Genomic DNA, 15,285 nt, shown 5'->3' with positions numbered 1-15,285 from the left:
GAGCTCCCAACCCCCTCGCTGGCACCGCTCCAACTGCCTGGGCACAGGGCGAGGAGCCGCCAGGACAATCCCGGTGGGAACGCACTGCGGGAGCCCAAAGGGCAGCTCCCGAGCACGTGGCAGGGCAGCTTCGCGGCATCTCTGCAGCACCTGCACTTCCTCCAGGACTCTCTCATCTCAGTTCGGGGACTTTCTTCTTTCTGAATCGGTCTCGTAAGCAAGAGAAATCCAACAGCCGGTTTCCTCGGTCCTGTTACTCGGCGCTGATGAAGCACACGAGGTTGGTTTGACAGCGTTGGCCACGAGTGCTAAACACTCTTCGGAGAGAGGGTACAGAGCACAGAGGGTCACTTATAGCCTCACATCCTGCTGCCCCAGGGCCTGACACTGCCACCGAGCAGAGAGAAGTGGAGGGAGAAGCTGGAAATTTTGCCCATCATCAGGAATTACATGTTTGCAGAAGTATTTAAAAATACACACAAGTTGTCCCAATGCCCCATCTAATTCCTTCCCAAAGATTCCTGCTATTCATTTCAAATATTTAGTTGACTTCCACCACGATGACAAACAGCATTTCAGAACAGCTTGTTCTCCCAGCTGTGCACGGAGTGTGGCATCTTCACTAGCCCGATGCAAAAGCCACACACAGGCCTGAAAAGCTCTTCTGTCCGTGTTAGTGCAAATGCACCCATGTAAGAATCGTTAAGAAGGGAGAAATTCAGATAATCAGATAATCATCCCATGACAAAAGACAAAATGATGCTCAAAATCAGAATATGCTCTGATATTGCCAAGAGTTATATTTAATATTTAGCAAAAGTGAAAGTCTTGGACTTTAGCCTTCCTTTTTTAAAATTAAAAAAAAAGAAAGTAAGATCAAGTAAAAATGTAAAACATTTCCTACCACAATGGAACGGCTTTGCACAAAAATATCCCAGACTGTAAAAGCTTCTCTAGGTAAAGTTTAATGGATAATCAATGTTGCAAATAGACTATTTCTGTGAACTGGACACTGAATCTGCCAGCATACACTGGTAGAGATAAAAGACACTTTAAAAATAAACTTAAGTTATTCTAGGTCTCGCCAAAAGCCCTGCAAGCCAAAGCAGTCTTCAGTCTTTACAACACATTGAAATAAGCAGCAAAACTAAGAAGAATTTACAGAAAATGCAAACCATCATTTTTTTTTCTCCTGTTTCTCATCATACATGAAATTAAGCATTCCATTTTATTTGCTTTCCTGGCACCTCCTGACACAAGGGCTGAAGCTTTCCATCAGCTCTGATCAATAAGAAACAGGATTCTTTGTCAAGGGAGGGGTATTTACCTTGGGGTAGCTCCAACTACAAACTTGATCTGCTTCACAAATACAAAGTTTGGTATAGCAAAAACATTCCAAAATTGTAATTCAGTATCAATCAATCAGTCCATGGTTAGGCAGACTCCCATAGCAAGATCACATATGTGTCTGATAATAAAACCTGAGCCATCCTAGACATTCTGGTGAGAAAGTTGGGGGTTTGGTTTGTCTGTTTTTAACATAACTCCATCTCTAGCAGGAAGATACCCCCCTTACAAGGTTCGTTACAAGGTCTGAGCTAATGGCAATGCAAAATAAAAACAGGCACGAGAGATTCACCACTCACACAAGCAGGGATGTGTGTAGTGTTCATCCACCCTGACCACCGTGCCAAGAATTGTGCCTGGAGGCTCCGCAGGGAGACACGAGCAGTGGAGAGGAGCAGGTCCGTAGGCACCGTAAGGGTGGCAGAGCGTTCAAAACAGAGAGCAGAGAGCACAAGCACACGGCCGAGCAGCGCGGGGCAGGGTGCGAGGCGGCTGCCTGCACACGGGGCTCGCAGCTTGCTGCGGGGCCTGCTCGCCCAGCGGAGCGGGGCTTTCAGCTGCATCGGCCACACAACACAGGCACGAACCCCCAGCGCCGCAAGAGCAGCAAAGCCGCCCTGCAACTACTGGGTGTTAATTCCAACGTCCCCGGGCAAATGAAGACGCGAGTAATTACATCCCACTTCAGTTTTATCAGCTAGGTTCCTCCACTCGCCCTCTACCTCCTCCAAGGAAAGGCGGACCTAAAGCTTTCAGTTCTGCCTATTTGTCTCCTTTCTATCCCATTTATGGAGTGGAAGAGTCCATAAATCTGCCTGGCTCTTGGAAACAAAGCTCCCAGCTTTTCTGTCCCCGGAGAGCAGAGCTGCACACAGGCCATCAGCTTGAGACCCTGCTTTCTGTACTGTCCCTACAGAAAAGACTAGAAAAATACAGAAACCTAGTGACTCATGGCCCAATTCCTGCTCACGGCTTCACTCTCCACGGACCCAAACAGCAGTGCAAGAGATAATCCGGCTGCCCCTCTATCTGCAAAGCAGCTGGAGAGGAACGGTGGGGACTGACTCGAGAACGACCACGGGATCGACTCGCTGAGGAGAGCGGGATGGCGAAAATCCGAGCACTGCGATAGCACAGAGCGTAACCTGCAGAAACCACCACGTCCCGCAGCTTCCCGAGCCCCGTGCCAGGGCTCCCGCTCGGATAGGGGCAAGGCACAAGAGGCGCTCGGGACCGGCGCGCGCCACGTCTGCGCGTTGAACGCGGCCTTCCCCAGCGGTCGCGGGTTTGTTGGCCTTGTCTTGCAACACTAAAGCTATTTGCAGGCCCATAAAAAGGTTTCTTAACCAAGCCAATGACACTCCTCTCAATATCATTTAAAGCGTTGCTTCTGATGCCCCACATTTCAGGAAAAGAAATTGCCATCCACTGAAAACAGAATTTAGTTTCTCACACAATTCTCAATTCAGCACATTTCAACCCAATTCAGTTTTGTATTAGAACACCCTTCTCACCCTTTCAAATTCTGAAGTATACTCCATAATGAAGCACAGTGCAAAGATGTAACCACAAACACAGTTTTTACATGCAATTTTTTCATGTCCGCACAGGCTAACCAAAGCATATGATAATACTGTTTCCCAACAATATTCTGCAGTTTAATTGGACAGAAACTTAATAACCCATTCCTGTGCCTACATGTTCTTCTGTTTAAACTTTGAAGCCAAGACAATTGGTGGTTAAATTTTATTAAGCAATCGTTATTCAGACATCTAACATTAATCGGCCTATTACAGCTCTGACTTCCTCACATTAATTTGCCTTCATAAAGAGCATCATTACACTGGAGCCCTGTGAACTCCACGGCATTAGCATTAAGTCAGGATTCACTTTGCAGAAACTCTCCGATAAGTATGTTTTGGGTGAGACTTCAAACAGTCTGTAATGTTCTAATCAAGACCCATCAACTGTAAGAGTAACAAGAGGGAAAATCCACATGCGTTCCAAGGCTCACATCCTTCTCCTATTTTAAAAAGAGCGCAGAAAAACTAAGGAGGGAACAAGATTTTCCAGTGAATTACCTACAGGTAACCACCGCTTCCTCCAGTTCTGTGCAAAAATCACCTGTCTGCACTTGTTCACAAGGCAGATTTATCTTAAACTTGCCATTGTAACCAGGTTTGATGCATTCTGCTGGATGAGCGTACTAAAGCACACCTCAGGAGTTGAGATAATGAACTAAGCTGTCATACAAGGCGCTCAGCCCTTCGCAGGCGTTTGGAGGAGCGAGTTCTCCTCCACCCGCGAAGATGTTTAAACACCAGCAGCAACGGGGCCTCTTCCCTTCCCCTTGCGATCAACGCTTATTTTGTAAACATACTTTCCATCTGATACAGCTTCACAAGCCTCTGTAATTAAATATTTCAGGGCTATTAATGCATCCTGTGCCCAACTTCCCTGGGCGCCTAAAACAAAGGGCAATTTTGTAATTTGAAGCGAGGGTGCGGCCCCAAGCACCTTCCCCGGGCAAAGGCCCCGCAAAGCTCCCGTCCCCATCCCTGTCCCTGCTCCGTGCACGGCCCTGCCCACACAGGCAGCGGCTCCGGTGAGGAGACCTGATCAGGTTAAAAAATATGGATTTGGGGGGGGGGGGGGGCGGTACGCAGGCTTATTTTCAGCGCAGATTTATGATGGGATATACTCCAGTACAGTCCCTCTAAGCAGTCATAAAAGAGAGAGAGAACACAAACTCATGGCATTAGTTTAGTTTTATAGGTGGACTTTGTCCATAGCAGTTGGCAAGAAATACAGATTTGACTGATGTCGCGCTTTTCCTCTTAAAGTTCCTACATCGCGAATATAAACTCACGTCCTGCGCTTGTGTGCCTGGCTGCAGAAACACAGCCAAAGCCCCACGGCCACAGGAGCATCCACCGCCCTCCGCTCGCGCAGGCTCCGCGCTCCCAGGGCCCAGCCGAGGCTCCCCGTGCCCAGACACGGCGCTTCCAGGGTGCTGGGGAACTCAGATTGTGAACCCTGCTTCATGGGCTGCCTGAAATCCAGGATTTGGACTTCCAGAAAACAGGAATTTTAACTCTCATTCCCCACTTGCTAACCAGTATCCATAAAAACAGCTGTGAATACTTGAATGACATGGAAACTTTGAGACTTGGGATACTTCCTGATAATGTAATTCAAGTTTTTGTGTTTAAATTTAAGCATAATGAAGATAAGGAAAGAGCATATTTATTAAACTTTGGAAAAAAATACCAGAGAGGAGGACTTTTTAAGATTTACAAAGCAAAAAATCTTCTAAGTGGGAAGAGACCAGAACTACCTTCAGAACTATGCTGAAATTCAGCAGAAAAGCCACAAACACTAGTGTAAAACAACAACTACCTTTCTTACTACCCCTCCATGACTTCGGCATTGGTATTTTACAATTCCTGCTAGTAGATTACCGAGAAAAACGAAAAAAAAAAAATCCCTGCAGCCACTGAGTATCAAATCATTTAGCAAAGCATCAAGTGTTTCAGGAACACGGTTGGTAAATATTAATTTAGCTACGCAAACCCTATTAATGAAAGCCCAGCTCCGCAGCAGCCTTACCCGGCGCGCTGGCTGCCTGCCTGGCCGCAGCGGCCCAGCGCCCTGCGACACCTCTCCTCTCTGCGGGGCTTCCTGGCTTGGCTTTAGCTTTTTTGGTTTTTAAGGTCTTACAGCTTTTTGCCATCCCCTATATCTTATCTTTCGCTTCAGTATTTATAGTAAAAAAACAAGTGTCTCCTGTAGGGCCTCTTTCCCCTGCTCCTCCCGTGCGGTTGGCAGCTCCGCGTTCAATGCACAAGAGATGCGGGGCCCTGCTCTGTAACGTTGCCAATATCCTATTCCCTAGGTGGGACGGCCGGGAACATGCTACAAAGCAGAGCAACAGTCGCGTTTCCAGTCCTTTCTCCAGAAGACTGACGCGATTTGGCCGCCAGCTCCTGCGGGGCCAGCTCAGCACGCGCCGGCACACAAGGCCTCTGCTAAGCGAGCGCATCCTGTTCCAAGACCCTTCCAAATCCTTTATGTTGCATCACGTTATTGAAAAAAAAAAAGTTATAATCTATCCTCCACACAACATGGGTAAAGCATTCAGTCCTGGCAGAAGTTGTTCTGCGTGTTTGCTAGAAAAGGCCCTTCACAAACTGCTTGGACTGTTGTTCCTAATGGATTTTCTAACAGGAGTTAAAGGACTTGACAGACAAGAAAACTGCAAAACAGACGACCCTAATAGCACTCAGCATAAATCAATTGGTAAGTCAGCTTGTTATAGCTCCAATTATGAGCAGACAAGCTAAATAAAGCTTGAAAAAGCATGATTTAAAAATCGACGAGACTTGATGAATCTTGCCGATAGAAAGGTTAGTTTTTTCTAGCACGAAATAAAACACAAGCCACCTTAAAAAACTTGCCAAAATTCAGCTGAGTTACAAAACTCCTCATGCAATAGGTGAGCTAAGAGCACACAACTGCAGCCCAGGCAGACACTCCCACTCCTACCAGTTCACTCCAAGGCTAGAAGAGCTATCAGCAGATAAAACTGTCTTCGAGTGCTGCAAAAAACACATGACAAAGGCCCTGCATCCCCAAAGAGTTCAAAATACCGCAATAAGCGAAGTAGAGGGAGTCCTATGAAATCCTGGCTTAATTAACTACTAATTACCATGGCACCTAGGTACTCCAAGCGTGGAAAAGCGGCCCTGGACTGGGCTGCGGTATTTGTGCGTGCCAGGCAATGGTTCTGGCACCCCAGAGGCAGCTTCGTCTCACAGGTAACACGGTGCAGGGGGCTTCTGCTGTCATTCCCTTCAGCAGCTGCTCAGTCAGTAAAAGATTAAGTTTAATGAAGTGAAAAATGATCTGAAGCTCACATTGTAAAATGAACCATATGAAAACAATCTGAAGTGATTATGAACAATGTGCAAGTTATTATAATTTAAAGTGCATAAGCAGCAGTTTTGCTGCTGAAGTGTTAAGAAGTGAGGTGATCAAACAGTAACGAGTAGCGAGGCAAAAGGATCAGGACTACAAGTGCTAATGGGCATCACACAGGCAGTTTAGCAAAGCAGACTCCTTCACTAGCTGAAAATACTACATTGTCCATGCAAGTTACCTGGTCCAAGTGTTACTGCCTTCAGCGTTTAAAATAAAACTGATCACTGATGTGGTTAAAAAAAGTTTTCTCTTTGTAACTAAAACTGGGTGAGAAACGTGCATATTTTAAAACCCTGGAGGACTTGGTGGCCGAACAAACCAGTTCACTTCAGCTGTTTTGCCTTTCCTCGGCATCTGGCACAGAGCACCTGCTTTCAATTGCTTTTGTGGGTTAATTGGATTCTACTTACCACCCCAGAGCATTATGATACAAGTTAAGATTAGTCATTTCCAATGTATGATTCACTACTTACGTAAAAATAATCACTTAAAAATGTTAAACTGTACAATGGGTTAATAGCAAATTGCATGAATAAAGTAACACTCCTGCTAGTAGGAAGCTCCCTCATTATATTAGCCATTGAGATCCAGATTTTCTACTTACCTCCTCCTAAAGGGAAATCCACATTAAGGGAGCATTTTTTGACCACCAGTAGTTTTTCAGTTTGTCAGTAAAGAAATATTTTAACATTCCTTCGACTAGACCCTGCTAGTCAGGAGGAGGGAAAAAAAAAAGATTTAAAACAAACAATCAAAAAATAATTTGGGCTAATTAGGCACATGAAGAGGATCCTGTGAATACATCTTTAAATGTCAGTTGTGTGTGGATCTTACTTCACTTCCCCATAAAAGATTGTAATTTGTTTTCCTCATTAATAAATTAGGGGAACAAACAAGAAAAGTCTTTTTTTAGGAGCTTATTAGTGATATAGTAATTTAAGCTGAAGACTATTTGTTCAGACTCTCTCCTAGTAAAATGTATTTCTGGTAATTATTGCCCAGGAATGTGTCACAGCAGAAACTCCTTACTTGTATTTTGTCCTCATTAAATGTAATTGGTGCTGATATTACAGGAGAAGTAATTATTGCTCTCAAAAAAAGCCTTTTCACCCTGTATCTTTTAAAGGCTATCTACGCTAGTTTTCACCATGTTAGATCAATGTTTTATTAGCTTAATATTATGCTAATTTATTCTATTAGCAGCGTAAGAACATAACTAAATACAGTGGTCACAAAATTCCAGACATCAAATGGAACCAATACCCAGCAGGCAGGTAACTGAAGGGGATGCACCTCATGGAAGGGAGGAGGATATTGCATCTCCCAAAAAACCAACAACAAAACCCCACCACCAACCAAGGAACAGCAAAAACAACAATCAGCAAGCTCTTTTTTCATACAGGCTCACCTAGCACATTTTCATATACTTTTTGTTGGGTTTTTGTATTCTTTTGGTTTACCCTCCCCTATAGGAAAGGCACTCCAATAACTGCTGTTCGGCAGAACTGTACAGCAAGAAGTGTGGACTCTTATCTCCTCACCCTCCTCGCTTTAATGATTTGTGCACATCAAAGCCTGAATAGAACCATTTAAGCACTTCCATCATTCAAATCTCTTCAACGTCTTTTAGAAATTAAATTAAATGCAGAAACAAAAAAATACGTGAATGTGCAATCAGAGGTGGACAGTTGTGGCCAGCTGCTGAGCACTTGTAACTTTAGCATAGATGGTCACACATGTTGAAGCATATATTCGATATTCTGAAGCAAACATTTATATAAAATTATTCCGGACTACCAACATAAATACTAATTACTCATTTATGGTACTCGTTTAAAGCTTGCAGGAGAATTACGCTAAGGAAAGCATCTTCTACATTTTCTGACTGTTCTTATTCCCTCTAACGCAGCCCTAAAACAAATTTAGGGGGGAACATCCAATATAAATATCTGCTCTGGAAATGGTGAGATTGGGAAAAACGGCAGCCTACAACACGGTTCAGGACTGGTTCATAAGTGCAGCAGGTATCAAACAGCACAGACAGCTACAAGTTATTTCTGCTTGAAATGCAGGCATAACTATCCTGTTAACTGCACTGCACAGAGACAAGTAACTTGGAAGGCGAGAAACATGTTTTAGTTTCCACTTCTCATTTCCACTGATTTAGAGAGCCAAGCGTTGCTCCAACAGATGACACCTGATTACTAAAAGAGGCCACTCTGCAAAAGAAACATATGGTGTTTGTTACAATGAAGTTAAACAAAGCATCACCTCTTAGAAAAGTTAGCAGTGACCATTACCATGTACAGCATCAAATGGTGCCAATGATGTAGAGTCAAATTTTAGACAGACACTAAGAATTTACTTCTGTCTCCAGGAGACTGGAAAGTTGCAGCCTACTGAAACCCAGATGCCTCCTCACTTCTGGCACCATATTCAGTAAAAGTTACTGAGTTTAAAAGCACCGAGTTCAGGGATCCCCTTTGGTTTAACACACATTCCCTGACACCCTTTCCAACCAGGACACATCTGTTATTAAGAGTTTACAAAGGAGCGTGCACATTTCCAGTAATTCCCTTCTGTCCCTCCACTAATAAGCCACTGAATTAAAAAGCTAAGGGAAGTCTAAAGTCCAGGCCATAGAACAAGCATCTTAAGGCTTTTTTTTTTTTTTTTTTTTTTTGGTAATGTGCAAAACATCAGCCCTTTAAAGGAAAATAAGCACAGTACCAACACATACAAGCTGAGCACCATTCTTCTGGCCTGTCTTCTAGCAAGCGTTGCCTTTATGCCCCCCCAAACGGTAAAGAAAAACAGCCAGAGGAGCAGAGCTATAAGCTCTACGAAATTTGGGGAGGTAAAGAAAAATAGTCAAAAAAAAACATGGCCATTACACCATTCCACTATTACCGAGAGTATACTATACTTGGTTAACTATAAATCATGGATAAGCAACATATTTGGTATCTAAGTTGCCAATAAAAGTTATAACAAGAATAAAATAGAAGATGAACTATAATAAACAGATATGAAAAGAGAATGCGAGGAGGGTATCTAGAGACCAGTACCAAGCCTCGAGAGGAAAGGGGGCAGGCAAAGCTGCACCTTATGAGAAAGCTGCTAAAACGAGAAACTAAGACAAGATTTCAGCACAAAAACTTATCTCATTCAGTGCTTGTACAATACTAAGCATAAAAATATTCTATTTTTCTGTTGGTACCTGACACTGCTGCTACATTCGTCAGCAAAATAATTAACAAATCAAGTAAGAACAAGAGACATAACATCTTGGAAAACCACAATATGCTTGGGGAGAAAAATATAGTTTACTAGAGTAGGGAAAAGGGAGGTTTGAAGCACCAAGTTGGAGAAATAAACTTGGAGAGCAGTAAGAGTGAGAGCGCCCAGGGAGGTGGCAGGCCCCAAGGCAGACCACATTGCAGCTAAACGGGAAAAGGGAATTTTGGAGTGCGCGTACGACGCTGGCACCCAACCAAGGACGTGAGCCTCGCGGGGAGGCAGCCGTGCGCTGCGCCGGGCACCTCTGCAAGGCACGGACAACATCAGACTTATTTCAGAGAACAGACATGAATAGCAATGGGAAAGCGTAGCTCAAGAGGAATACACACAGTTAAAGTGTCCACAGTAAGAACAAATCTGGGCTAGAACAGGAGAAAAAATGCACAGCGTGAAAGCAGCACTGCTTCAAAAACTCAGGCTGACTAAACTCGAGAGAAAAGCTTTACAAAAGAAAGGAGCACTAGCCTGTACAGTTATATTTCTTAAGCAGTGACAGAAACCCTATCATTTCACAAGGTTAAGCGCATCTTGTTAGTCATTAGTAGCTGCAGAGAAGGAACCATCTTGCAAGAGAAGAATAACTGTCAGATAAGATCTTTCATCTTTAGTTTTGCAATTCTATGACTGCAATTTGTTATTTTCTTATTTTAATACAGTTAACAATATATTTTACATACATTTTACACTGCTCTGGTTACATGTAACCAGTTAGTTTCCTGACTCATCTCCAGAGAGGCCCTCTTCACCATGTCACCTCTCTAGCTCATCGCAACTCGGAACATTCCCTGCTTACACACAGATGACAATGCTTCTTTCTTGACAGAGCCCAAGGAAGACACTGAAATCAAGTGACATGGAGAAGAGAGATGGGCTCGGGTGTAGTTATTTGTTGGCCTAAGCTGAAGCCACCTGCAAGACTAGAGTACCTCGGTGGAAGAGAAATATATGGAACAAACCACATGTGAGTAACAATCTGAAGTTATGTGGCTGAGAACAATTACTGCAGCAGAGGAGAAGCCTCAGAGTCACTGAAACCTCAAGGTTGTTTTCACATCCTCAAGACAGGTAGACCCCAAATACATGCGACTAACTTTCCTCCCAGCTCTACACAACCTTTGCAGGTTGCTGCAAAGGAGGCCTCTTGGAAGGCACGGGGGTTTTTCGCGTCCTCCACAATACTGCCAAAAATCTACCCAAAGAGCGGCTACTGATTTCATGTCCTTACTCTCAAGACTAGGCTCGGACACATACATCACTCATTAATACTTCTTTCTCTACACACTGCAGCTTTCTGATGATCTAAGCCAAAAACAAGAGTAGTAAACCTTAAAAAAAATACAAAACAAGAGGATGAGCACAAAGGACAGAAACATAAGAAAGAGAAGCAATTATGGCAACTGCTGTGAGCACAGAGAACATGGGATAGGGAAGGCATTGCATCATCCATCATTTGCTTGGAGAGTCCCCTGTCTGCCCCCAAAGCTGTTGCAAACTGCTCCTTTCAGCAGTGTGGCACAAGCCATATATGTCCCTAATCACATCGAACATCCAGAAGCAACCGCTGGGAAAAACAGTGCAGAATGGCTTTACCGGCAGTGCGAGCTTCCACTCCAACATATTTATTTTAATATCCCCCAAAATGCAAACTGCATAGCTTTTAAAGATAAAAATACATAGCAACTTTTTCATTAAATAGTTGGGCAATAACTATGCATAAGCATGCACATGCTGTAGCTGACTACAAAGAAAACATACATTATGGGATATTTCACCAAAGTTCTCAAGTTCTGTTAAGTTCAGGTCATTACAACTGGGAAGAATGCAAAGCAACTACACGTAGATGTGATCTTTTCACTGACTTTTTTTGCTGTGTGGTTTCTTGCACAAAACTTGGGAAAATAAAACAAACAAAAAAACTATCCTATGCACTCAGTTTCCCTCTTACAATGTACAAGAGAAAAGTGGTAAAATGAGAACTGGAAAGATGTTTAAAGGAAACAGAAGGGACCTGAAACCATTTCTGAGACTGGAATAGAAATTTACTCCGTTCTTTTACATTGGGCAAAACAGCTCAAAAGGAAAGAATTTGCTCTTGTTAGAAGGCATCAGTGCGCTGCTCAGAGGCTAGGAAATCATAACCGAGTAACAAAACTGGTATGTCAATACAGCCAATGTATTAATAATGCCTGCTAGGAAAAAAAATGCATTCCCTGTTAATGACGAATAAATAAAAGCTGTGGGGTTATCACTACAAGTGTGATGTACCTCAGTAGCAACCCAGCACATGTTCAGGGCCTGCATGTGTGAGCACACACGTGTATGTATCACACCTTGCTGAGGCAGAGGACACAACAGCAGCACCGCAGCTTTAATAATGTTGCTCTCATCAGAGAAGATACTAAATGACAAATCGAGTTTCCAACCACTCCTTCAAATCACTTGACCAGACCGTATTTCACAATAACACCCCGGGCTCTATGGCAATCCATCTCAGGGACTTAAGGGAAGCATCCAGAAGTTCTAGAGAAATGCAGGAAAGCAGAAATATGCCTGTGAGAAGCGCAACGACCACAAGAGATTTGGATAAAACACTGTAAAAAAGAAAGTTAGACACTTGAACAGAATGAAGTAGTTTCAAACCCATTGGTGCCGAGTTCAAGGCCTGTTGGGCTCACGGCGAAGCGCGAGGGGAGGCTGCACTGACACACGTGGAAACGTGAACGTTCGAGAGCATCGCAGGCTTCACACGTAAGCGACTGACACAGCCATGAGCCCAGGAGGGGGTCTGGTACAGGGCAGCCCAGACTTGCTAAGGGGAATTGTCTTTTCATCAGTACGACAGGTTTTCAGGCTGTACCTGAGGTAGGGGTATAAATGTTGAAATGAAAAGCTATTTCAAGTGCACAAAAGACAAGTTTCAAGGTGTTTTCTGGCTCGCTGAAGAAAGGAGCTCAGCCCCTTCCACATGAGGGGCCGAAGATGCTGCTGTTTGGGCTACAAAACCGAACTCTTCGCCACGGACCATTCACGTAAGGGCCATGCACGCGACGGATGCACCGGCAGTGGCGGCACCCGCCGTTCGCCTGGTGCCCCTGGAGCGGGGCCGCGGCCTCCCCCCCAGCAGCCGCGGCGGCGGGGGCGAAGGAGGAAGGAACAAAGCCCTGACGCCCAGGAGAGGGACGGGATTCAACCCAGCGGCCGGGGGAAGGGGCCGCGCCGGCCCCGCCGGCCGCTCCTCCCGCAGGTGCCGCAGGGGCTTCGTCTCCGTAAGGAGCGGGGGCCGCTGCAGGCCAGGCCAGACCGGGCCGGGCCGGGCCCCCCCGCTTCCTCCTCGTCGTCCCGCTGCGCCGAGGGAGGCCCGGCCCGGCCCCGCGGCGGCCCCGCTCCGCGCACGGGCCGCGTCTCACCTGGGCTCCCGCTGCTAGGCCCGCACCGTGTCCCGGCTGCGCCACGGGCGGCAGGAGCGGCCGGCTAGGCCTGGCCAAGGCGCGGGTGAAGGCAGGGAGGGAGGGAGGCGGCGAGGCCCCGCGCCGGGGGGCGCGGCTCACGGGCGGCAGAGGCGGGCGGCCCCGCGGCGCTCCATGGCGGGCCGGGGCCGCGCGGCCCCGTGCGGGTGGCGGCGGCGGCGGCGTCGTGGGCCCGGGCAGCCGCTCCGCGCTCCGCGCCCTCCCCCCGCAGCCGGACTACCCGGCAGCCCCCGCGCCGCGCCGCGCGCCCCGCCCCGCCGCCGCGCACGTGACGCCGTCCCGCACCGGCGGGAGGGGGAGGGGCCCGTGACGCGGCGGGGCAGCCCCGCCCCCGCGGCCGTTACCGTTCGCCCCCGGCCCGAGGCGGCGCGGAAGGAGGCCCGGGAGGGGCCGCCCGTTTGTTCGTTCACACTGACTCGTTCCACAAGTGCCCCCTGCCCGGCCGCGCCCGCCCGCTCCGGCCGGGCGAGCGGCGGTGGCACCCGAGGGAACGTTAGTCATCGCCCCCACGCAGCCCCGGAGACCGTTTCCCATTACCGAAACGGCCAGAAATCTCCCTCTCCGAAGGCAGCTCCTGCGGGGAGCGAGCGCAGGCCAGGGAGCTCCCCAGCAGCGAGCGCGCCGCGCGCTGCCCTCGTCCCGCCAACGGCCGCGCGTTACGGCGTTCCACGAGGCAGCGCCCGCCTTCTCCCCCCGTTTCTCCCCCAAGCCCCTCAGCAGCCTCCCAGGGCGGGCAGCGCTGCTGCAGGCACCAGGCGAAGGACGCGCCATGGCCGTGACTCACCGCGGCGGCTGCCGGTGCCCGGCCGGGCCCGGGGGTGCCGGAGCTGCTCTGCGCAGCGCGGCTCGAGGAGCCCTGGAACAGGCGCTTGTGTAACAAACCCCGAACGGCCCCGAACGGCCCGCGGGGCCCTGCCCGCCCCCCCGCAGGCCTCCTCGCATCCCCAGCACCGAAGTCCCCACTAACGCGTTTTAAGTGAGAAACGCACTATATTAAAGTGAATACTTTTATATTACAGTATTTGACGTTATATTAAAGTTTCCTGACACTTGTTTGAGACTTTGAATAAATTCACAGGACTATCTCGCTTCACTGTCTCACAACCATGATGTCAGGGACAGCTTCCTTTTGATGTCACATACTGCTAGTGGCAAATAAATAAATAAATAAATTCTGTTTATTTTTAGAAAAGGGCTCCCAAAACCAAACTGGGAGAGGTGCCAATTTCCTCAGTTTTTTTTTGGATAAAAATCTCATTTTAGTCATGAAGGGCAATTACTAGATCCTCAGGACAACTCTCCACCTTTTGGTCACCAGGTTGCCAGTGTTCTCTAACCCTTCGGTTCTCTAACCCTGCTTCAGTTCACCTCAGATCTGTGCAAGTTTTCACTGTTTTAAAAAATGAGACCTCTCATGTAAGAGGTCTCATTGATTAAATATTTAGATACATTGATTACTGGAACCACAAGAAAAAAAAAACTTCCTTTTTGATCTGATTAACCAATATTTCTAATGGATTATTTGACACTTGAACACAAACTCAGGTATTTTATAATCAGTAGTTAGGGAGCAGAGAGCTCATTTGAGAAAGTACTACTTTACCATAAAGGAACAGAAAATTAAAAATAAATAACTCTTTCTAACATATTAGATCTAACAGATCTAATATCACACAAACAAAAAGATCACACGATCAAAACACCTTTTTAAAAACATTATATTAGATCTGTGATGTTTTGATCGTGTCATTTTCAATAGGCAAACTTATATTCTGTATTCTGTATTGTATTATTACACATATTTGCATACCTCAATTAAAATTGAAATACTATGAAAATCTGCATCACATAAGTGGTTAAAAACATATTATATATATTGATATAAATATTGTTATGTATATTTATATAATATAAATTATAATATTATATATTATAATATTATATAAAACTATTTTATAAACCAAATTAAATCCATATGGCCAAGGTACATTGATCTTTTAAAACAAATCTATTTGACAGCAAAAATCTCTATCTATTAAGGACTCGTTCCTAAAATATATATATATATAAAAATATTAAATAAAAATGTATAAATGACTGTAACGTGATTTCATTTAGGGCACCCAAAAATCTCTTCCTGGTTCTGACAGATGTTCAATTTAATAAAGGCCTAGACTAGCAGATCAGGTTG

General features: G+C 46.0%; 1 protein-coding gene across 1 annotated transcript in view; it reads right to left on the bottom strand.

Moving 5' to 3' along the window:
• Positions 1–13,105, bottom strand: part of AFF4 (ALF transcription elongation factor 4) — a 42,882-nt gene extending 29,777 nt beyond the window's left edge. The window contains exon 1 of the mRNA XM_088536809.1: positions 13,035–13,105. The gene's annotated coding sequence lies outside the window, so the exon portion shown is untranslated. The remainder of the gene's footprint in view (positions 1–13,034) is intronic.
• Between the last annotated feature and the right edge of the window lie 2,180 nt (positions 13,106–15,285).

The sequence above is a fragment of the Tinamus guttatus genome, unplaced genomic scaffold (assembly GCF_059628265.1).
Source record: "Tinamus guttatus ecotype Peru unplaced genomic scaffold, ASM5962826v1 Tinamus_guttatus_pri_ptg000710l, whole genome shotgun sequence".
Classification (NCBI taxonomy): Eukaryota; Metazoa; Chordata; class Aves; order Tinamiformes; family Tinamidae; genus Tinamus; species Tinamus guttatus.
The sequence above is the reverse complement of the archived record's forward strand: the minus strand, read 5'-3'. Positions and strand labels throughout refer to the sequence as shown.